The sequence below is a fragment of the Pyxicephalus adspersus genome, chromosome 11 (assembly GCF_032062135.1).
Source record: "Pyxicephalus adspersus chromosome 11, UCB_Pads_2.0, whole genome shotgun sequence".
NCBI lineage: Eukaryota > Metazoa > Chordata > Amphibia > Anura > Pyxicephalidae > Pyxicephalus > Pyxicephalus adspersus.
In genome coordinates, this window is record NC_092868.1 from 40,823,117 (window position 1) to 40,847,213 (window position 24,097).

Sequence of the window (24,097 nt, forward strand, 5' to 3'; positions counted from 1 at the left end):
GGGCCTCATAAATCCAGTGATCACCAGCAGGACTTTGGAGTATATATTCTAACAAAAAATGTGCTTGTGCAGCTCTAGACTAACCGGGTCAATACTTCTTGTGCTTTTGTCATCCCATTTTCTGTAGCTTTAGTTTTTGCCCACAGCAACCACATAACAGCTGCCAAAAATTTCCACAGCAAGCTGAAAGCTTAAAGACAACATTCAGTTACACTAGTTTTGTGTTTGCTTTGCTGCGGTTTAATAAGCTTCTAAAGGCATTTTTACCATGAGCTACAGAACTGAATTTCTATATGTATGTTTCTGGAAAAGGATTAGATCTCTGGGACTTCCGCTTTACCCTTCCTCCAAAAACCAGATACGTCTAAATCAACCTATTGTTGTATCTGTGCTAGTATGGTTTCAGCAGAAGCACTGGTAAGCAAAACATTTTGGGGTCTAGGGCTGAAAGCGGAAGTAAACCTCCCGTCTGATCCTCAGCCATCTTGATTGGCCGGGATGGTGTAATTCCTGCACAAGGGTTCACTCCACCCTGGCAACAAACTCTGCACATGCGCAGTTCAGCAAATTTTTACCAGATGGTCAGTGATCACACACTTATCACTTAACAGGTTTCTGCGAGGACAACAAAATTGAATTCAATATACGGTTCTAGAGCACTCCAGCTCAGAATGATATATGGCATATGCGTGTTGTAATCCTTCCATGCAAATTTACCTTTTTACAGGATAACACCTATAAACACAAAAGGTCTCCTGATTATCTGAGAACTTTACAGGTAATCTGAAGCAACATGGGCACCAACTAAATGAAACACTGAAAAGTTGATTGGTCAGAAAAGTATGAAGGAGGGAAATGTGGACAAGTCTGTCATGCGTTTTACAGATTTTGACAGCATTTGCCAATTATTTTAATAAGAATGTGCATACTTGGCAGATAGCTAAATGAGCATTATATTTCTTAATATTGATTCACAGCCATTTCCAAACTGGCTGGAAAAACAGCTCATACAGAGGTGACCTTTCTGACGTACTAATCCAACACCCATCTATAAAATGTGACCTAGAACTAATATTAATTTTAGACGGTCTAATTTACCAATTAACATGCCCAAATCCAACATTGCTATGTCATATAAAGAGCCAGGGAGTTGAAAGCAAATATTAGGAATCTGGATTAGGGAAAAAATGCTCAATTCCCGATCCGCAGCCCTGTAAGGGTTAGATCATATTAGGAGTGATTAATAAAAAGCAGTTCAGTGTTCTCCCTAGCCCCTTTTAGCTGAGGCACACCACCCAGCACTTATCGATAACCCCCCAGCTGTTTTAGGGTAGTTGCTGATGAGCTGGCTCACAATACATGAGCTGCCACCCCACCTACAATTTCATCTCACCTAGCAAAAAAAAAGGTTTCTGGGTTTAACACTGCAGTTGCATTAAAAATTTGCTCAAATGACATTATATGGTTTAAAATTTGCTTGGTGACTCCAAGTATTCCAACAAACTACCTTTACATTTTGATAGGGGTGGGGCCATGTTCTACAATCACTATAACCAGAGTGTGCGCCACTTCCCATTGTTTTGACCACAATTTAAAGATGCCTAGTAAGAAATATTATCTTAGATACGATTTACAATGCCCAATCAAACAAGCTTTTTATCTCCTGGTAGCCTGAGGTTTGAAACATGCAAGTGCACCATTTCATTTGGTCTCAATTCTATCAGCCAACCCCCAGCATTTGCATTTCATGAGTGTAATTGTCCAATGCTATTTATTCAAAACTACAATAGGGTTCTTGCTGTGCTTTTCCTGTTAAATACTGGGATAGAAACAAACCTTTCCATCACCATTATTACATTATTGTACAGCCTGCATGTAATATTTAACAAAGTGCAGAGTCTGATACACAAGCTGACGCTAACAAAAACACCTTTTTACACCACGAATTGTATAAATATGTCTTGATAAGAAAATTGCTTTGTTTCCTAAAACAGAGAGACATACACTAAGAGCAAATAAACAAGCTCTAAAAGTAGGTCTACCTTATAACAATCATGTAACGCCTTTCCACCAACAATGTAAATCATTAGTAAATAAAGTATTCTGCATATTTCATAGGTAAGAAGGAAAATTCATATTTTTTAAGACCAACTTACAAGCACCTTTTCTCTGGCTCCAATGTGTGTGGGAACGGCTACCTTCGAGCGTGCAGATACAGCGAGCTCACATAGGGCGGAGTTCTGAACCAGAGATTACAATGGCCAGCACAGGAACACAAACCTATTCAAAGGATCAGGGTGATTCTTACATTAACAAACAAAACACACCATCTTGTAAGTTGTGTCCCCTGAGGCAAAACTGTACACCGTTTATCATTTCAAAATCCTGTTAGAGGTGTCCCAGTGAGGTATTTTTGTGTAAGCACTTTATTCTCTCAAATCTATTTTCTACCAATACAACTTGTGGCGATATATTTGCTTACTCCTAGCACAGTGCCTTGATAACTTAAATCAAATTTTCATGTGACTGGATTATACCTTGAAACTGCTAATCCTGATATAGAATCAAAAAGGTAAAGTAGGACAACTTTGGTATTTTTATTTCCCAGCACCAAAGCAATTTATTTTTACTAAAATTATAATCCCGTTAAGTGATGAGCCATTTTAGACTCAACGTGCTTAGGGAAATAGTTCCTAAACATTGGGACTCTTTGTTAAGATGGCGCAGAAAGGAGCAAGGGTATTGCGGAGACTATTTGAGTATAAGCCTGTCCTCTGGGCTGGAGTACAATACCTTGTTTGACGCATAACAAACAGAAATAGCAGCTAGAGAAAAAGCCACTTTAAATGCACGGCTGTCTGCTGATCACATGCCTTCAGGCACCAGGCTGCTAAAGCACCAGTCACCAAAGGGCAAAGTTTTTCCAGGCTTTTATGTTCCCGTAACCCGGTAAATAATGATTATGTTTAATGAGCAGCAGAGACTGATGTTCGCTGCATTGTAAAGTGGCACTCAGGCACTACAGTGCTATGTAAACAATGAGTTCTTGCCGGTCTACAATTTAACCAGCCTCTTCTACCGTTATGTGAAAGAAGAGGGGGAAAAATTCCTACGCCTAACTATTCTGCAAAGTTGCTGAGAGAAACCAAGTTAAAAAAAAAAAAAAACAAAAGACTTAAGTAAACTCTGGCACCATAGGGGGTAGGGGTTATCCTTACCTTCGTGCTTCTGCAGCGACAAATCCAAGGTTTTACAAAAGGGCCAGAAAATAAGCCAACTACATAACAAAGGGGACAACTGTACACTTCATGTCTTCAATAGCGGTATGACAAATTAAAAAGGAGTCAAAAAATTATTATTGTGTTCATCTAAACAGAACTACCATGGTACATATTTAAGGATGACAAACGTGACAAACATGATGACCGTTAGTTCAGTCAGTAACTTTGATCCTTATGGCTACCAATTTTGCTGTTAACACATTACCCTTAGGTACTCACTGTTCCCATGCTACTCAATATATCCCACCACTTGGCTGATAGCTGTACATACTCAAAGTCAGATGGACCAAAGTTCATGGTCAGCACAAATACATACAAACAAGTAATTTAATCAAAACTCTGCAGACTTCTTATAAAAGCCTTCAATATGCTTTTTTTTTACTTCCTAAGAGGAGAGCACGCCATCTCTAGAGTGCATCTTAGTGGCTAGGTTTCTAGTTTTTACTGTAATTTACCTTTAAAAGCACTGATTTTAAGTTATAAAACCCAAGCACAAAATCTCTGCATTTGCAAGTATGTCAACAAGCTAATTTCCCATTCTGGAAAGATCATCCAGGCTCATAAAATAATTTATCCAAGAAAACAGACCTTGTGTAATTACCAAGCAGGAAGAGTTGCTAATCACCAAATATGACCAATTAACACTTACCTAATTCTACTTGCTATGGGAGAGCAGCGAATATGAAGTCCAGATCGCAGCATCCTGACAATCTGCGTGTACTCCTTCAAATGCTTCAAGTTAATTAAAAACACAGCTTGTGCTTGAGCAAAGCATTGGAAGCTGCCATTACATCATGGAAGCCAAACTTTTCCCCTTTTACTCGCACAGTTATCACACACAAAAGGAGAGTATTCATACGCATAAGAAATAAAGTATATGCACCTAGCAGGGGGGGGAAAAAAAAAACTAACTTTTTTTCCCCAAATTACTGTAGTTTAATATTTTCCTTTACTGGTAACAAAAAATGGATGGAAAGTCTAAGTTCCCCTATTCTAAAGCCATATTATCTTGAAAGTTTAAAGATGATCATAAAGGAGAATGACTCTACCCACAAAGGATGGGGCAGAGAGATTGTCTCATGAGTATATTAAAATAGATAATGTGAAAAGGCAAAGTAAGGACAGCGTCATTTCATAAACACAGAACCACAAGACATAATCCAGCACTGAGCTTCATTCATCCGAGAGGTTGCTACACCGCGGACAGGATACACATTTCAATGTGCGAGTCTGTTTTGACATCTGAAAGTCGTCACGTAATCGGCGCACTCAAAGTGGTTTTTATCCGCACGCAAATCATGAAATTGTTGGTTGTTACAGTTTGACTAGCAGTATTGTTGAACAACTATAAGACTGTGCTGTGCCTCAAAACATTCCCACAATTCATCTCAAAACTCCAAATGGATACATGATGAAACCAGAGCATCAGAGGCAATCTCAGGAATGGTTTGAAATGCTACTCTATCTCTGGAGACCAACCAACGTTATGTTACATTTTTGTTAGTATACCACGTTCCAATAGCCAGGGGATCCTAACAAGAACACAAAGTAATTTCAGGCAACATTAAATTAAAATTCTGCTTTAACCAGTCACGAACCTTGTTTGTAGAAAATAAACGAGGTGGATGGGGACTGCGGAATATACAGGGAGAAAGAAGTGCAGTAAACGGACAAATTTGGTTTAAAGCAATTAAAATGAGTAGGCTAGAAGAACCAAAATAAAACCTACCATAAAGGCACCATGTCCAAATTACTCTACAGGTAATCCCACAAACTAAAGTTTGTAAGGATTTTATTACTATATTCCTTTCAGGCTCTGTTTCTGTCTTCATAAGGTAGCTTCACGAAAAAGAAAAGTGTGCATGTAAAATTTTGCTTGAGCTATTGAGTTTTTCAGCTAAGGAAATTAGATTAGACTGAAAAGTTATTTACCTTAATTTTTGCATCACGTTTTCATTTAGGTTGTAGATGCTCTATCTGAATAGGAAAATGAATGATGGCTTTGTATCTAATTTTCTCTATTATGGACAGAGCTTAAAAATGTTTTCCCCTCCAAGACCAATGGAAACTGTGTTTATACAAGTATCTAAACTATGGCTCAGGAAGTCAGGCTCATCCTGAACGCCAACAGAAATGTGACAGCTTATAAGAGCAACATCCTCAGGATTTCTGCCTTCTCCGCACTTGCACTGCAAATTATCATCATAAATTATAAATGAGATGTACAGAATGCAAAAGAAAATCATAATCTTAAATTCAACGAGGGTTTTTCAGACATTACCTGCAGAAGCTAAAGAGAACTTGTCTAAACAAAGTAGGTGGAGACAGTTTGTCCACTTAGATCTTCTCTTTGGAAATAAAGCAGAACTACAGGTAAAGATTAAAAACATTTTTTCTGTAAAAATCACCTTGAAAATCTTTACATTCATTTCTTATAACCCCTGCTCTAATAAAGGTGATAAACGTAAGCCAACCAAGTTTGATTTTTCAGTAGCTGCATTCTAACAGTATGGAGTTTAAACATCTTGACATCTTGCAGGAGTTTTAAAAGTTTGATAATACTCCATCATAATTATGGGGCAGGTTAGAGAATGGAAAGTAACAAAATGACTGAGGTTCTCAAGATGTTGCGCTAGAAATGGGGGATCAAAACCATATTTGATCATTGCCAGTCAATGGCCTTTGGAACCAACAGATATAGGATTTGCCTATCATCACTTGGCAAGTTCTTTGGAAGATCCCTAGGCCATGGCATGTTATGTCTTCCTAATAAAACACCCAAAATGGATAATTGACAGCAATATGGAGACAACATGGATAAACAAGTCGATAATCAAAACGTGAGGACAGCAGATTGGAAGTCCTGGATTCCTAATACCAAAAAGTTGGCAAACCAATGCAGCATTCAAAAGCCTCCATCTAAAAATCAGCTGGAAACCTTTAGACATCAGGAGCCATGTGCTTTTGGGAAAAGAAAAAACATGGGGCTGTGACTTGTCACTTGCAGAAATCCTTATAATCACAGGTTATGGACTCAAATTAATGAAGAAGCTAGGACAGTAGGATAACCAGCATTTTCAGAAGAGACCAGCGACTGGCCATCTCTTTCCACCATTAGATAACATACTGTTACTAGATGCAATCCTTTAGGTTTACCATCTTCCTAGTTCTTCAAGACTGGTCCAGTTCAGCCCTGCCTAATATTAGCCATGAAACACTTAAATTTTTCCATCAACAATGAGCAGATCGGAGGACACAATCCCCTTTTTACCTGGTTTGAGTGCCTTCTACAGAGACACAAGCTCCAACACAAGACCTGTAATTAATGCATCTAAAGCTAGCGTTTGAAACTCAATTTACAAAATGGATGGGATTAAAGGTGTAATCAGAATATCCCTGTTTATGTAATTACTGCAATGTCAGAGCAACCCAGGGAAGTTTCCATGCCTTTTTTGGATGGATTGAACATTGAATTGAGAGCTATAACCCTGTCTGCCCTGTCTTGTTAATAGCATATTCTCTTCCAGAAGCCGGTTTTATTTGCTACATAGTTCTGAGATGAAAACCAATTAAAGCTACATGTTTTATACACTTGAATCTGGCTTTTAAAAACCGTAAAGGCACATTACCACAAAAAGGCTGAAATATTATACAACTGAAAAATCATACTTGTTTCCTAATTGTGGTTAGGCTTTTACGGATAAAAATGAATCGCGGATATAAACCCTGGCAATGTTTTGAAGTTAAAGAGAGGAAAATTATTTGAGGAGCTCTATGCAATTATATATATTTGGGTGTTTTCACGGTCCTTTCCATCTAAAGCTAAACGTTTCTTTTTTAAATATAGGGACCCCTCAATGAAATCACAACATAATTACATTTATATTGGAGGTTTCTATGCAATTTTTGGATTAAGTTTTGTACACATTTTGGTAATCATGTACCATATATGGATTTGACATCTGTATATCATTAAAGAAAACCCATCAATAAGACAACATGAATCAAATGTGCCTTTTGAGGTTTCCTGGTTATATTGACCCATCTTCAATAAAATGAAGTCAATTACTAATAAACAGGTAACAGGTAAAGAGAATTTTTACATTGATAATCTTTTTAAAGCTTTGGTCTGTGAAAAGAATTTAAGCAAGTTACAAATCAGGCAATTAGAAATTTTCAGATGAATTACGATGAATTTTTACATTTTAAATTGACTCCAATGTCAAGCATAAGCTTTTCTTGTTCAAGTTTTAGCTGGCAAAGGAAAAAGTTAGAACCTGTGCCAGGTTTTTATCTGTGAACACAAACAGTAGACCCTTGCTATTGGTACAGGTGATCATGGTTTCTGGTACAGAAAATGGACGGATGCATAGATGCAAGGATGGTGCATGTCTGGATTTTTTTTTTTCAATTGGATCAAAATGCCTGTATGCAGATGTATAATTTTTTTTTTTTTTTTTTTTACAACGGCTAAACCCCAATCGGACTAACCACAATGTGAATCAGTCATGTATTCATTAAAGAGGAACGATGTTGGGAACTTTGTTATCCACACACCACCATTTTATTAGCACAGCTGAATGGCTGCTTGTACAGGGCACTGGAAGAGGCAAGTAAAATTCAAGTCAATACAAATAGTGTATTAATGAATACTTAGCAGCATTAATGTGCGTATTTTTTGCCTGTCTGGAGTCCTGCTTTAAGCTGAATATTTCGACCGGTATAACTATGTACTTCTGCATGTTTAAGTTCCAAAGACTGGAGCTTGCTTTTAATAAATAGTCTTTTATAACATCAGTAACATCAAATGCAAACACGGGAAGAAGAAATCATTGAATTCTATTGTAAGCGCATGAAAGGTATGATGTGAAAGTACACGAAGAGAATCAACAAATACTCCTAAAATAAATCTAGCAGCATGCACAGTCCAGCCCTGATAATACTCGTTCATGATCCTACAATATTGTATTATTGCCGAGGCTTTAGACTTTTCATCTCCTGTAGTTGCATTGAACAAAAATTATATTCAGAAACATTTTAGGACCGTGGAGGATACTTTTCCAAAAGATGGCTATTTCAAGAAAAATTCTTTCACAACCTGCAGATACTTCAAAGACGCTGGTCCTCCAAGGGAACGAGAGGCAATAGCATTGAAGCTTTAGAGAAATGGAGTTACGCCAACCTCCCCCTCAAATACAAGAGCCACTGTGCTAACAGGCAAGCATTTTAAGTAAGCACTGTCATGAGATCTGATTCTGTACATTTGTCTGATCTCCATAAATACAAGGCTACAGAACACTTAACAAATGAACCAAGAGCTAAAAGGGAACCAAGAATAAAGCTTTGTGGATTTTTTTTTTTTTGGCCAGATACAATAGTTTGTGTTAATATAAATAATCAGTGTCCAAGAACATTTGGCCTTTGAAACCGAAGTTCTTTCCCCCATTTTGCCTCTATAACTATAACCTCCATAACCATTTGTATTCTCTTATTTACCTGATTACAGTTTGGGTTTAGCAGAGCTTTAGCCACTTTTTTCAAAGTGGAACTAAACCCAGCAATTAAAAAATTGCTATCTGGCAGACCCATTATTGCAGAGGGGACAGGAGATATCCCATCTGCAAAAAAATAACCCTATAACTCTGCAATCTTCTTCCTCCTTTTCTTCACCGTTTTCACTGCTCTGCCATGACTGATTGGCTGGGCCAGGCACACAGGAGTTCATTCACTCCCAGGGGAAACAATGTGCTGGGTATCCTGGCATCCAACACTTAGGTGCACAGAGAAACTATACATAAACTATGGCTAAAGAATACAGACAGCCCAGGTTAACAGAAATTTAGGAGGCATTTCTGACAGTCACAATGTTTCCAGGATGAGGTTATGACAATTGCCAACCTTTAACATTACTTTACGCTGCTGCTCAACAGCATTCAATAATTCATTAAAATGGAAGAATGGGCTTGGTTTTTTTTTTTACTCAGTGAGCAATTCTGTAGCAAATGAAAACGGGATTAATTTCCAAATAACTATTTGCCTCCCTTCGTAAAATATGTTTACACAGTGATGCTGCAGAACAAAAGTCAACAGCTTGTACCATCTTGTTAGCTTGTGCCCAGATTGTGTCAACATGCTGTAACCGTCAAATCTGCACAATATAAGTGACAAACTAAAAAGACAGCAAGATCAGAGATTTACTTGTTGTAAAGATCACAAAAAAAGCAACTGCTACCAAACACAATGGCTATAAGATTTTACAAGACGCTTCACATGCTTCAGAAAATGCAAGCTGCCTGGCTGTTTTAGTCATCCTTCTACAAAAATACTTAAAAACAGGAACCAGAATATTCATAGAACAGCCAAGAAACTATACTTTTCTGAAGCCTAAAATTCAGATGAGTTTCCATTGTCTTCTTGGAATGACATGTAAATCCTATAAAAGTCTATACATTAACAAGGTTCCTGGATATACATATACATTAGTTGCCCATTGCAACCACCTCCCTTAACACCCCCACTTTTTTTTATGGTCAAGATTGACAAACGCATCATGAGTTCTGACTGGCTACTATAGGGAACATGGGATTTTTCCTTTCAGCTGATCAGGCCTGACGTACCCAGTGAAAAATCTCAGCAATTTCATCCACAAGCATCGCATACGTTGCTGGTCTATAGCGGGCAAAAGGTGTAATGTAATTCACCGCACATTAGCCAGTACATTCATCTATTTTTATCTATGCTATAGGGACTATTCAGCATTCCTGATACAAACACACACTTTCAGCAGAATAGGCTTTCCTCCCTCCTGGAAATCTCACATCCTACCTTGAGATTTTATGTTATGTGCCAAGATATAATTCATGAGGTAATATTGACCTTCCAGCTTGGAAGAAGCTGTACATTGGTTGAAGACATATTGATTAATACACTATTACAGGCTGTAAAAGCCTATGGAACGTGTCAAGCGTGCAAGCAATGTATCATAGAATATTATGTACAGAGTGAAGACAAGAGAATGACAGACTACAAGTAAAATAGAAGACTATCAAAGCAAACTGAAAGCTTAATGCCAGAAGGGCAGCAGAATCAAATCCAACTGCTATGGATCAATGTAATTTGAGCCAATAAACATAGGAGGGAGATAAAAAATATATATAATATCCATCTCTATATATCTGGGCAGCACAATGGCTAGCACTCCGGCCTTTGCAGCACTAGGTCTCAGGTTCAAATCATGGCCAGGACACTATCAGCATAGAGCTTGCAGGTTCTACCCGTGTTTACGTGGGTTTCCTTCGGTTTCCTCCCACAAACAAAAACATGCAGTTCGGTTAATTGGCTTCTTTCTAAAATTGACCTTAGAGTGTATTCAAGACATAGGACTATGGTAGGGCCATTAGATTGCGAGCTCCTTTGACGGACAGCTAGTGATAGGACTATGGACTTGTACAGCATTATATAAATACTGTGTAATATTAATAAGTCATAGTCTATATATCTATATACACATCCCTGTAGACTAATTCCATTTTCTTTGGTCTTTATGTGTAAACCACAATAAATTTTATTGTCAGAATGTAGGTGAAGCTTGTTTTTGAATGTCATTTAACTTTCAAAATTGAAACGGATGGACGCAAGAGCCCGTAGCAAAGGCGTACCATCTAAATTACCATGAACTCCGTGACTACATATGAAGTGAAAAGGTAAAACCAGGCCAGGACAAGAGGAGGAGAGGTGGAGGGGGAAAGAGGGGAGGGAGGACACGCACGTAATTACAATTGTCTATAGCTTATTGGCATTTCAAACGACAGACTTCTCTTTATTCATAATTCAGCCCAACAGAGCCCAAGGAAGATTACAGATACACATTTATCCTGAAACCTGATTCAAATTGATGTATTCAGCTTCAATCACAGCAGTTTATTGAGCGGCAATAGCTGATGCATCACTTTCAACAGCCACAAGGAAGGCAGGGGGAAAAAATGGTGTAATACTAGGCTGTTTTATTGTGAAGGCAGATCAAATAACATTTCATGTGCTGCCTGCCAAGCACCCCGTTGGCCAAAATGCAGTGAACTCATGGGCTCCGAACTAAAGAGCAAATTTCAGTGCTGCTGCTATATATATATATATATATATATATATATATATATATATATATATATATATATATTAAAAAAGATAGTAAACCCTGGAGACCGATGACTGCACAATAACTGTGACAAGTTTGGTTAATCTTTGCCTTTTACCGCAATCATTTCCCTACAGAGATACTAACTGCTAACAACACTTATTTCCTAGCAAGGTAATGCTGAGAACAGGATGTAAATACATAGAGTACCTGTATAAAAAAACACATCTGTGAGCAAGTGTACAGGGTTGTCATCTGAACACCATTACATAAAAGGAACAATAATCACTTAGGGTAAAATGGATACTTAGCCTTTTGTTCTGCCCAAGGCTTACAATGCTAGGTTTATTCTTTTGTTATTGTAAAATATGACAGGTGCACCCATTGTTTCCAGTTACAGCTTGTAATGCTCAATCTGAATTCCAGGCAAGCAGCTGAATGGCAATACCATTCACATATATGCATAAGGATTTGCAATCCAGGTCAGCTAGGTTTGTGATTAGGGCACAGCAGCTGGACCCTTAACAAGGGTGTAAAGCTAAACTTCAAGCAAAATAACATTCAAATTTGAATGCAGCTCTGCAATTTTACCAGTTTGTATGTAATTATAAAGGCAAGACCACACATGGAGCCGTCATTTGCACTCCATTTGTGGAGCAGGAACATGCAGATAGGAGAAAAGTGTGAGCAGAGGGATGACCTAATCAGACTTCTACTACTACTTCACTGACTTATCAAGCTGTGTTTACAGAGATAAGGACACTGAGCTCCCGACAAAGATATGTATGCTGCAGAGCTGTGGGGCTGGATGGACAAGACTACAAATTCTTGGCCAAATGCCTCCCATTTTATCTGTTTTGCAGCAGTCCGATTGGAATTCAGCCTTACATTATATTATGAACTCATGAGTGAGCAAAGAAAACACTACAGATAAACTGTATATTTTTCCCCCACAAACACATTACCCTCTATTATTTTACCACTAAGTAAATGAAACCTTTTGCAATTCATCACGAATGTCAAACAAACGTAAAGAGGCGACACTAAATGTGAGGTAGGAATCTGAACTTGCTGCCAAATCTGATAAAGACATATTTATAGAGAGCAAAGTTTTCTTTGACCGTTGCTGCCATGTTTACCTAGTGTTTAACCAAATAAACCACATGGAGGGCATGGGGTCATGTGATCAAATCATAAGCCATTTATCCGATATGCCATCCTGTGTGTTCTAGAAGTGAATTCCATACTTTGGTCCCCTACAGGAAAGTACTGGTGTTCTCCCTATGGTAACATTGTAATAACAAGAGGCCTGAGTGGGCTAAACCTTCAACCAAGCTGGAAATGACAAATGAACCAAGTGTTCGATTACCATGTACAATGCTGGCCCCGGCAGCTGGGGTGCAATTTTTTCTAGAAATTGTAGGAGGATGCCAGCCCCTATATTGTGACCCAACTCTTCAGTAACCACACAAAAATAGCCGGGTGGTCACTGAAAAGTGTCGGGTGGTGCACCCAGCTAAAAGAGACTGGGGAGAACACTGCATATGCCCCCACTATACTTGAGGGGGAGTGGATGGGACAGAGGTTGAGACACATCCCTTGCTTTTATTAATGCTAGTGATAGATCAAAGGTATGCTGAATTGTTTTGCTAATTTAAAGAGTCAAAGCTGACTGCAGGACCCTCAACTACAAACAAAATATTCACTAAAAAGCACAAAATGCTTCCCAATCCTCCATCAAACACTCCAAGGAGAAACAAAGCAAAAACACAGTAAGAGGTCTTGGCATAGCTCTCAATCACCTTGCACAAGAGACATTTTAAAGTTACAAGTGGGAGCAAAGCATCATGGAAGAGGCAAGCGCTAGCACCTCTCTATTGTGATTTAACAATGCAACCCGATACCACATACCAATTAAAAGCAGACCAGGTAATTTAACATTTTAAAACATTGTTTCTCACACCTGAATTGGCAAGTCTTATTTTTTTAATTGGCTAAGCTACAAATGTTAAACCAGCAAGAAAAGCACACTGCATTCACCAACACCCAACTGACCAGTAATCACAGGAAACAATGTTTGATATTTAGATCCCATGATTATTTCATAAAGTTAGGTATTCTTTAAAAAAAAAAAGCAACATCTAAAAAATCTGGAAGTACTTCATGTACATGAGCAGTTCTAGAATATAATGTTTCAATCAATCGTGAAATGTTTAAATCCTGTTAAACAGTTAAGTTACAAAAAAAAAATCAGGCAAAGATTTATGAGAATGCAAGAAGCTTAAACAATTTATGACTGTCAAGTGCCATGGGCTCTGGACAGGCTTCTCTTAGCAGTTAGGAAGGATGTGATAAATATGGACAGGCGGTTTCCAAGCTGCACTCTGGATTTCCAATCCACCCCCAGCCTAGAATACACGAGGTTGAAAAGCCAAGCAGACATTACACTCTGCTGTGAATGAGTGAAGCCACATGTGTTCCAGGGGCTAGAAAGTGCCTGGCTGAAAAAAAGGGGGGTGGGGGTTTAAATAAAAAAACCTAGCTGTTTTCTCAGCAAATAGAAAGTGGTTGGGCCAGTCTGTCACTGCAGCTGAGAACATGGTTTGGGTAAACATTACAGGCTTGCACCAAATACTGCTCCAATTAAACATGAAAGGCATTCCAAGATACACTCCTGCACTTCAGCCTTTAGAAGAGGGTAAGAGAGGACACACCAGACTGAAGTCCAAACCTCTGTACTCACCATGGCTGGCAGGGAGAGCGGCCAAAAAACACATTTCTGCCTGCAGCCCATTGTTAGGATCTGCCCTGTGTGCATGTTTACAGCAGGTAGACAAACGGATTATACAATCACAGCCTCAGTCAGACATCATGGATATGAAAGCAGCTTTCAGCCCTCAAATGTGCTGGTTAACCCTAAGAGCAAACACAACTCCTTGGAGAAAAATCAAGGGCATGCTGGATCCTTTACACACAATTGCCCAAAGCAACACAGGACCCTGATCATGGCTGGGAAAACATTTTGATACCATGTAACAAATTGATTCTGTGAAACAAATCACAAAGATCAGATGCAGCAATTCACTCCATTATCCATCTGTAATACCAGGCTTCAATACAATGCTTACCAAATTGAAAAGAAAAATAACAAAGCACTTTGCCCTATCTATCCATCAAAACCAAATCAACAGAGCCACTGAAAAATGCAGCATAGTGTATTATTATAAAGGAACTCTGAATAAACATTCCAGGAAGAGCAAATCTTGGGGTTGGTCCACCCAAAAGCTAAGAGTTTGTCCCATGGACATTTTGCATGTTGAAAAGGGCCATTTGCGTCTTACCCCCCCATGGACCCCATAAGCCATATCTTCCTGCTTGGCTGTGATCCAAGGAGGCCACAGAGTCTCACCCCTGTGGTTGCATTTTCCATAACATCAAAACCCAAATCCTTTTTGGAAGAGCTTAACCTTTTGTGTTGGCCACAAGAGATGATTGGATACAGCTACCATCAGGGATCTTTATTGACACTTTTCCAGTTGGGTTGGATTGTTTTTCCAGGCATTAAGATCTGATCGGTTTCAAGTGAGCGACGAGATCAATTGTTTCCCAAACGATCGCTTGATTTGTTTACTTTCTCAATAAAACTTGACATTGAAAGTGTATTTTTTGGGTGCACCAAACCCTCGCCCCCAACATCCCATCGGTCAAGTGCATGGGAAAAGTAAGACGCTGGTGGCCGATTACAATCGCTGTAAGGTATTTCTAACTTTGGGTGGACTTTAGTACAAAATAAAACACCCAGACTAATTATCAGGTCATGAAGTGCTCTGAGCCCCCCCAGCCCCCCAAACAATTCCAGATCAGAGTGCTTGCTGGTGGTTTGATTCCAGACCCCCCCAAGCCAGGAGGGAAGGAGGGGAGCTCACCACTTGCCTGCTAACCGAGCGGTGTCCAGCCTGCGAAGTCGTGTGGAGTCCTGGAGCTGCGGCCGGGGCCTGGCTGCTCCCCATGGATTGAAGTGCACAGATCCCGGACAGATCCGAAGCCAGGAGAGTGCGATGGCTGCCGGACAGAAACACGCTGCTGGAGGAGTCCGGGTAACAAAGGGGAAGCAGCAAGCAAACGGCGGCAGCAGCGATCCCGGTCCCTGATTAGCAGCGCTGCCCTTCCGCCTCTTGTCCCCACATGCCGCTCCGGCTCCCTCCTCCTCTTCAGCTGTTCAGCAGACACTTCCACATGCCCGATCCAGACTCTGTGCACCAGACAGCCGGGGGAGGGGACAGCCAGCCCTCCTCCTCTACTAACCACAGGAAGAGCAGCCAGCAAGACCCGGACTGGATCCATCACCCCCCAATGGCCGCCCCTCCCTCTCTGATCAATGGCCGCCCCTCCCTCTCTGATCAATGGCATCTCCTCTATAGACAGCATGGCCAGATAACACATGGCACACAGTCAGCAGGGTGATGGACGACTCAGGGTAATGCCAGGAATTTTGATCAAGTACACATCAGACATGCAGATTAGGAGAATGAACACTGGAAGGATCTCAGATATGGAAGGGGAAGGATCCAACTCACAGATTAGGAGAATGAATGTTGGAGGGATCCCTGGGATATGGAAGGAGAATGATCCAATTTACAGATTAGGAGAATGAACACTGGAGGGATCTCATATATGGAAGGAGAAGGATCTAACTCACAGACAAGCAGATCTTCCATTGTGATGGATCTAGTCTTTTTGGGTTACCACAGAAAGCTACCAGCTGTACCAATTCCCCCTTTTGGCCTATCTACCTATCTCTAACTTTGATGTACATCTATGCAAAACAAGAAAACAAAATTGTTATACCAGCCATTCCCTTGAAATAAATTATGGAGCTTAGGGAAGCCCTGATGGAATTCAGGGATTTGTGTGATAAATGTCCCTATTACTGTTGTAATCAGGAATGAATGGTCTCGAAAATGCCACCCACCTAGCCAGCTCACTGGGGTCATCCTACTGGATCTGCCCAATAGGGTACAACCTGGTAGTCACCATCAGATGGTAGGTGAAGGGACCTCTCTAACCACCATAAAGAAACCTTGCATCCATTATCCAGCTGTTCCCAACCTTCTTACCCCTACAATAATGTTCTAGTTTTTGGGAACTCCTGTTGACGGAGTAACAGCCTTTTAGACAACTACAATCATTAGCGTCATGTAGTTGGCTTTACCAAGTGGTGTTGGCCCTAATCAGGCTTTACCAAATGGAAAAAGGAACCCCTACAAACGTTCCAAAGAACTATGGTTGAAAATTAATGGCTGATCTTAATGTTTTTATTATGTTTAAAAGCCAGCATAAACTAAAAGTTATTTAAGGGTTCAACCAGGCATTTTAGGAATTAATATGTTTCATGATTTGCAAAAAAGTGTTTTATCATCACATCTTGCACTAAAAGGTGTTCGCCTCTTTCCCATATCAGAAAGGAGGTATACAGACACAAGATGGAATATTTGGGGACCACAAATCCAAAAGGCAGAAACCAGTGGTAATCGTGGGGAATGATCGAACTAAAGTTTGACAATGTTTCTCATGTTCTATGAGTACTGCTCCAGCATTTTATGCCATTACACACCCAGAACTCTACATAGCAGCAAGCACAACTCCCAGCCAAGGTTGTAACGCCTTTGTGCCTGCCAACTGATCCTATTGCCCCTAGGGCAGTCAGATCATGCATCACATCAAGACCTAAAATGATCTACCTGAAACCACGTAGGGTGCCAATAAATGGGCATATGTCTCAGACTACTAGACGATGTACAACAGATACCCATTCCCAAATAGGTTGTATAGCAGTATGATACACTGCACTCTTGTCACAAAGTGAGTTAATGAGGGATTATTGACAGAGTAAAATATAGCTCTGGTTGCAATGTTTGCCTGAAGACATAACTTTGGAAATTGAGCTTAAAAGCTTTCAAAGTTGTAGCGTGTTAAAGCATATGTGGGAGGGAATATCAGAAAGGAATGGGCATGTGAGGTCAGTTTTGTATGGGATGGTATTTGGAAATTAAAGTGACTGTATATACAATTTATATTGAATTTGATTTACCAAATAAATTAGGCTGAGGGATTTATTTAAGTGAACAGCATTGAAACAAACGAAGATGCTCATTCAAGGAGTAAAGCATGCTGGACCTCAGAGGACAATGTTAAAATAATTAAAGCCATGGTATAAGAGGGCGACAACAAATTAGGTTGGAGAAAAACAATGTACGTTGTTTACTAGATGGAAACAGGAGATGTTTTGTTAGCTAGATTGTAAGCTCTTCAGGGCAGGGTCTTCTCCTGTGTCACTGTCTGTATCTGTCTGTCATTTACAACCCCTATTTAATGTACAGCGCTGCATATTATGTAGGCGCTATATATATATATATAAATCCTTGTTTAATGTTAATAATAATGTTGAAAAAAAGGTTCAAGAGAAAACAAAATCAAGTAACTTCCCCCCCAGCAGATAAGCTTGGGAAGATTGAAGGTATCCTGTCAACAGTAATTTTAAGTATGTAAGTGGAACAACACGGTGGAAATGACAATATGTGGCTCAAATAAACCATTAATAAGTACATACCCATTCCATGAGAGGGAACTAAAATGACCTGGATCAATAACACTAATGATCTTTTATGTCTCTAGGTCACTCCAAGACTTCTGCATCATCATTTTAAACAAGATGACTACTCACAGATATATTTACAACAGTCAAATACAAAATTGGGGTATCAAATTGCAGATCTGTCAAATATTTTATGTACCCTATTTTAACAAGGGAAACAATCATGAAGGTACTCCTCTTACATTAGGATGTCTGCTTGTGAATAATTTAAACTTCAGATTTTTTCTCCCCATCCGTTATGTAGTACAGGTCATAAAGCAAGATTCTTCCCTAGCCTTTCCCGACCTTTATAACAGGGATTACTATATCCACAGGTCACGGTATTTCAGCTGAAGAATGCTTCTCATATTTCTGACTAATGGAAAGAATATCACCCTTACACATCAGCCAAAAAAAAAAAAAAAAGAAAATCCTTGGTGTCACCTAAACTGGTCTGAGAGGCACAAATTGCTCAAGGAACCCCTAACATCTCCTGGAGCAACCTTGGTTGAGAAACACTGATCTACAAGAACTGTCTACACAATAATGAAACAATTACGATTATCTAAATCTTTTGTACATAAAAAAATACCCAAACCATTCCTCAAAAATTATCAGGAATGACTCCCCTTTCTTTATATGGGTACACAGAGCTTTTCCCTCAATAGAACACGAATGGCAGCATTGTGTACAGTAATCTATTCAGGTGTTTAAAGTTTTCAGATTACCATTTCTGAATGAAAACAGTTACAAAATCAAAAAGCATTACAGAAAATTAATGCCACTTGAGACCCACAAGGAAACTGAAATGATGTGACTGAAAGGCAGCTAGATATTCAGGTGACACAATTTGCTGTGCAGATGCTTCCTAATGGATCGAGCAACCAAATCTCAACTGTTAGGAAAGCCATACAATGAAAACATTTCTAATACCATATTTTCTAACATAAAAATACAAATTTTGGTCCTTTCCCTAATACTAGGTTCAAGCAGTGACTTCTATAAGGTGTCATAAAAGCTTTGCCTTAAGTGACAACAAAGTTCACATAGGACAAAGGAGCATGTGTACATGTGGGTGAAGGGGTTTTCAAAAGAACCTGTCCCTTTATTCTGAACAAAAAGTGTCATTTAGTCTAGTCTATTTAGCAGGACTCTCTGGTCTCAGAAGTGTTCCTAAGATATTGAAAAAAAATGATTGACATGATGCTGGGTAGAACAGAAGCAACAAGTTGCTTTGTTCCTCCAAGAACATTCTCACAGTCATGTACATCTCCCAGATACAGTGGATGGTGTGGTTCCATTTGGCTAAACTCAATTAATATGGCAATATTTATTAGGTTTTTTTTACTATTTTAAAAAAAATTAATATGTATTTAAATCACTAACTTACACCAATAAGAAATATTTAGAAGAAATGCTTCCCTTACAATTATGGGGGAGGAGAAATAAAAGTCGCATATATGTAACCGGTCCTGCGGTGCTTAACATTTCTCATTAGAACGCACTTTGGGATGTAGTTCAGCCATGTTTCCTGTGCAGTCTATGCAACAGTCACAGCTAGCAAGCAGATGATGGCATTAGCCATTTAATATGATCCTGTTCAATGAAACTTTCCTCCTGCTCTCTCGCTCTCAAGGAGGCAATAGAAAAAGCAGCCAAGTGGAAATCTTTTACCGGTCCTTGTGGACAAGGTGTAACCGCAGAGAAATGCTCCAGCTGCTTTTTCATTACTCCCACTGCCCAGAGTCTCTGCATTTCATCTGCTTTTTGCTTCCATCACAAAATAAAAGAAAATGTTTCAAGGATAACCTAGAGGAAGCACCAGCAGGATGTTAAATTCTTTCTATGCCTTTAACAGTGATCATGTTCAATAAGTCTGTGCTATTCATCTCTGTGTAAAAATATAACCCCTCCAACCTTCATCACATACATCCGATGGCACAACATGACTCCCAAAATGATACAAAAACAAAACCGCCTGCATTAGTGACACCCTGATGATTTTATATGCCAGCTATAATAAAAAGGGATGTTGTGTATTGTTCAAACAAATATCAGGAGAGAGCAGTAGATCACACTAGGTGACAACATAACAGAATGGAAAGCCACAGGCTAAGTGCTCTTATCACTGCAGACAGGAACCCAGCTTCTACAATGTCACTGTAACAAAGCAGGGCTTCTACAGCCTTCTGGTCATGTACACTGGTGTCCCTGAAAAATGCCATGCTTCTGTCTGGCCTTGTATATTATGCCTCCTACATTGCTCGTCTAAATGGCAAACAGCTTCACATCTATCATGTTAGACCCCTGGAAGGCTCAGGATGCAAACAAAAATACACACACCAGAGTGGAACGAAACCCGTGTTCCCTTTTCCAAAGAAGGTTTCTGTTTTATCAATTCCAGTTCCTGCATGATCCAGCTCAGGAGACTTCACAGCGACCTCCATTTATCAAACAACTGTGTCATGTTGAGCACCGTTAACAGATAATGAGAAGAGACAAGGGATGCAGTTACAAGTAGAGCCCGTGCAGTTTGCAGGCCTCTACATGCTGCTAAGTGAGACAACATCTGATTTCATTACAGCAATAAGCAATTCACACAGCAGCCGCAAGAGGGTATATACATAAATCTATATAGAATTGTATTTTTTCTTTAAGACAGACCAGGCAACCATACCTGTGTGATTCACTGGAAAACATGATTGCAAAAATGATCCCAAGGATGTGAAAATAGCAAATAAGGAACCCTTAAAACGCTTGTGCGTTACATACAAAAACAGATTACAGATTCAATCCTAAGGCTTTTTTTGAACCTGCTGTTCCTACCCAAGAGAACTGTATAAGGCTCTGCGGAAAAGACATTTACAAGGTACACCAAACAAATTTTTAAATCTAGCCTTAGCAGCACTTGGTCCCAGGTTCAAATCCCTGCCAGGACACGATCTGCATGGGAGTTTTGCATGTGTTTGCATGGGTTTCCTCCGCGTACGCCGGTTTCTTCCCACATTCCAAAAACATTCAGTTAGGTAAATTTTGGGGGAAAGCCAATTAACCTTAAGCTGCGTACACACTTGCAATTTTTGTCGTTGGAAAGGATCTTTCACGATCCTTTCCAACGGACAAGGGACTGCAAGATGCATGAACGATGCTGTACATACAGCACCGTTCATGCTCTATGGAGAGGGGAGGGGGGAGAGCGACGGAGCGGCACCCTGCTGCGCGCTCTCCCCTTCCCTTTCATTACGATCAGCTGTCGTCCATTGTCCGTGGATCCGGCAGGTCAGTCGTCCGGACGATGGACGACACCGACTGTACAGACGGAAGATTTTCGCCCGATAATTGGCTGATGCCGATTATCGGGCGATAAAAATCTGCCGTGTGTACGTAGCTTTAGACTGTGGTAACGACATATGACTATGGTAGGGACATTAGATTGTCCTTAGAGGGACAGCTAGTGACAGACTATGGACTTTGCACAGTGCTGCATAATATATTGGTGCTATATAAATACTATGTAATAATTATATTCTTTGGGTAAAGTGTGTCTAAAACAGAGTTAGGAGTGCACCACTTATATCCTATCAATATTGCATTAAAGCACTCGTGTACATTAAAAAGCAAAGCAACTGCCCCAACTTGTACTAGGCCACCTTATTGCTATACCAACACGTATTAAAGAGGCAACACCATTTAGCAAATTAGTACAGACTTGATATTTATAGTTCAGGCACTTGTGCCAGTTAGCTTGGAAAGCAATTAATGGACTTAGTGTTATTTTAAAATGACTCCGGTCTTAGAGATGGAAATGGTCCTAAGAGATTGCTTAGGAGGGCCTATAATTATTTTTCTACGGGTCCCACTTATTTATAGCTACTCCCCGGAGCCACAGGTATCTATGATAGACTTTACAGATCTTGTATATGCCGTTCATTTTGAATGAGCACAAAGGCTTGATTATTTGCCAGAATAAAAGACGGCCCAGGTCCTGCGCAACCGACAAAGGCAAAAATACCATAAAAAGGCAAAGCGGCAAAGAGCTGATGAAAAATTTGTCAGGTAAACACAGCTGACTAAATCTTTGAGATGCCAGGGACAGAGCACTGTAACAGTATGTGGCTCCAGAACGGTTGAAGCGAGCTGAAAGACAACAGTGTGTGCAGTGCATGTTACAAATCCTTTCTAAATAATACATCAATTCCTTCCTATTCATTACCTACCTGCACAGGGTGCTGCTCTGCCTGTGTGACTCACCACTGTAAATGGGGCTACAGCCTGAGACATATTGCAGTAATTATACTGTTCAGGCAATCAACAGCGTCTCTGTATGAAAACCATTTTAAGAGTCTCTAATAAAGTCTGAACAGATGCAGTTATCAACTGAGGTAAAACAGGAATTTGTGACTGTGGGGGGGGGGGGACATTTAACATGGTGAATATTCTAGCTCATATGTATGTATGATAATTTTCTTTAGCATACCACCTAATATGAAGATGTCCAAATTAGAAACAAATCATTTTACCCTAAATGGTATTTATGCACTGCATCAATGCAATGGAAAACATTATAATAAAACTGAGCATAAAAACTCGGGAGTTCATCTGCAGTGTATGCTGGGATCATTTGGTCAAAGCCATGGCAGTACGCTGTGGTCAGTAAAAGGAATATAAATGGTGAATCTAATATGTGATCTCTGCCTGAGGGCTTTGGAGGCTTTTAAGCAGTGCTGGTAAAACCTAGATCCTAACTTAAGAGTTTAATTTCATTTTGGTTGGAGCCATGTAAATAATTTCTTAACATTTGTCATGTGAGCCATAATGCAAAGAAGGGTCTCCATAAGAAACATTTGTCATGAAGTGCACCAATACCTAGATGAGCCTTTCTTAACCAGGGTTGCTCCAAGAGGTTGCAAGGAGTTGCCTAAACTTGACTGACCTCTCCATTTGATAAGGTCGGCATAGTGATAAGGTGAACACCATTTGGTAGAGCCAAAAAGATTACTGTAATGATTACATCATTAAGGTGCTGTTCTAGCCATCATAGGAGAACATTCTTTCCATTGAGCACCAATTTAGAAGCTTTTTGTCCCAACGAGGACATGTTTTTAGAAGGGGTTTTCTGAGACCCTAAAATTGTTTGAGAGTTTTCTTGCAGGTATAAGAGTTGAAAAAGGCATTAGATAAATAGCAATAAATCAGCTATAAAACAAGCCATCAAAGACCTTTCTAACTGCTCTTGATGTAAAGTTATGTCATCTCAAAGATCACAACAAAAATGATTCTATCATCAGATTATAAACTCATTTTGCTTATATAAGAAGAGGAATGGTGGCTTGTTTGACCATGCTCATGCAGAATACAAAAAAAATTAAGTATCATATGTACACAGGTTACTTGAAGATCCTGCAAGCAGCCTCTATCTTAACTATAAAACAAACAAACAGTTAATTGTATCCATTCAACCCTTGACTGTAAACGTGGCTATATATTTATAGCGGATACTATATAATCTAAGATAATATATTCCTCATAACAGTGGCAACTAAACTACAAGGCAGTGGGCGAACAAGTTCTGACAGATATGCTTCATGGGTCATCAGAATATTAAAGTCTTCTGCAGTTATGACAGAATGCAGCATGTAATGCCCCATACAGGTTATTACCCTTGTACAACATAATGGTTGGCAATATAAATGGTTTCATCCCTTCTGACCTTCACAAACTACTCCTGAGCTTTCACTCACCGCTAGTCCTGATTTAAACAAGGTCAGCTGGGACTTGAAAGAATAATTGTATAATCTACCGTAATATAGCCAGGGCAAGTTGTTTTACCACCCTAAAGTCCTAAACTGCACATATTTTAAAAAGAGTCTTTTCTGCAAATATTAACTCCGGCTTAACCTACAATATGTTAAGAAAAACAAGTGGGGAAAAAAAGGCTGTTAACAACTTGTGCCTAAAATCTCATATGCCGACACGGCAACCCAGGGTGACTCTAGAGGATTTAGAGCTGGAGATTATTATTTTAGCCATATTTTGCTTTGTTTTTCCAAT

General features: G+C 39.5%; 1 protein-coding gene across 9 annotated transcripts in view; it reads right to left on the reverse strand.

Moving 5' to 3' along the window:
• Window positions 1–24,097, reverse strand: part of RERE (arginine-glutamic acid dipeptide repeats) — a 199,129-nt gene that overhangs the window by 115,025 nt on the left and 60,007 nt on the right. Inside the window, exon 1 of one of the 9 annotated variants that reach the window (XM_072426380.1) lies at window positions 15,346–15,662. The exons of 6 other annotated variants lie outside the window; for them this stretch is intronic. The gene's annotated coding sequence lies outside the window, so the exon portion shown is untranslated. Of the gene's footprint in view, window positions 1–14,879; window positions 15,030–15,338; window positions 15,663–24,097 lie in introns of those variants that run through there. 2 more of the 9 variants (XM_072426382.1, XM_072426383.1) reach the window with 2 other exon arrangements.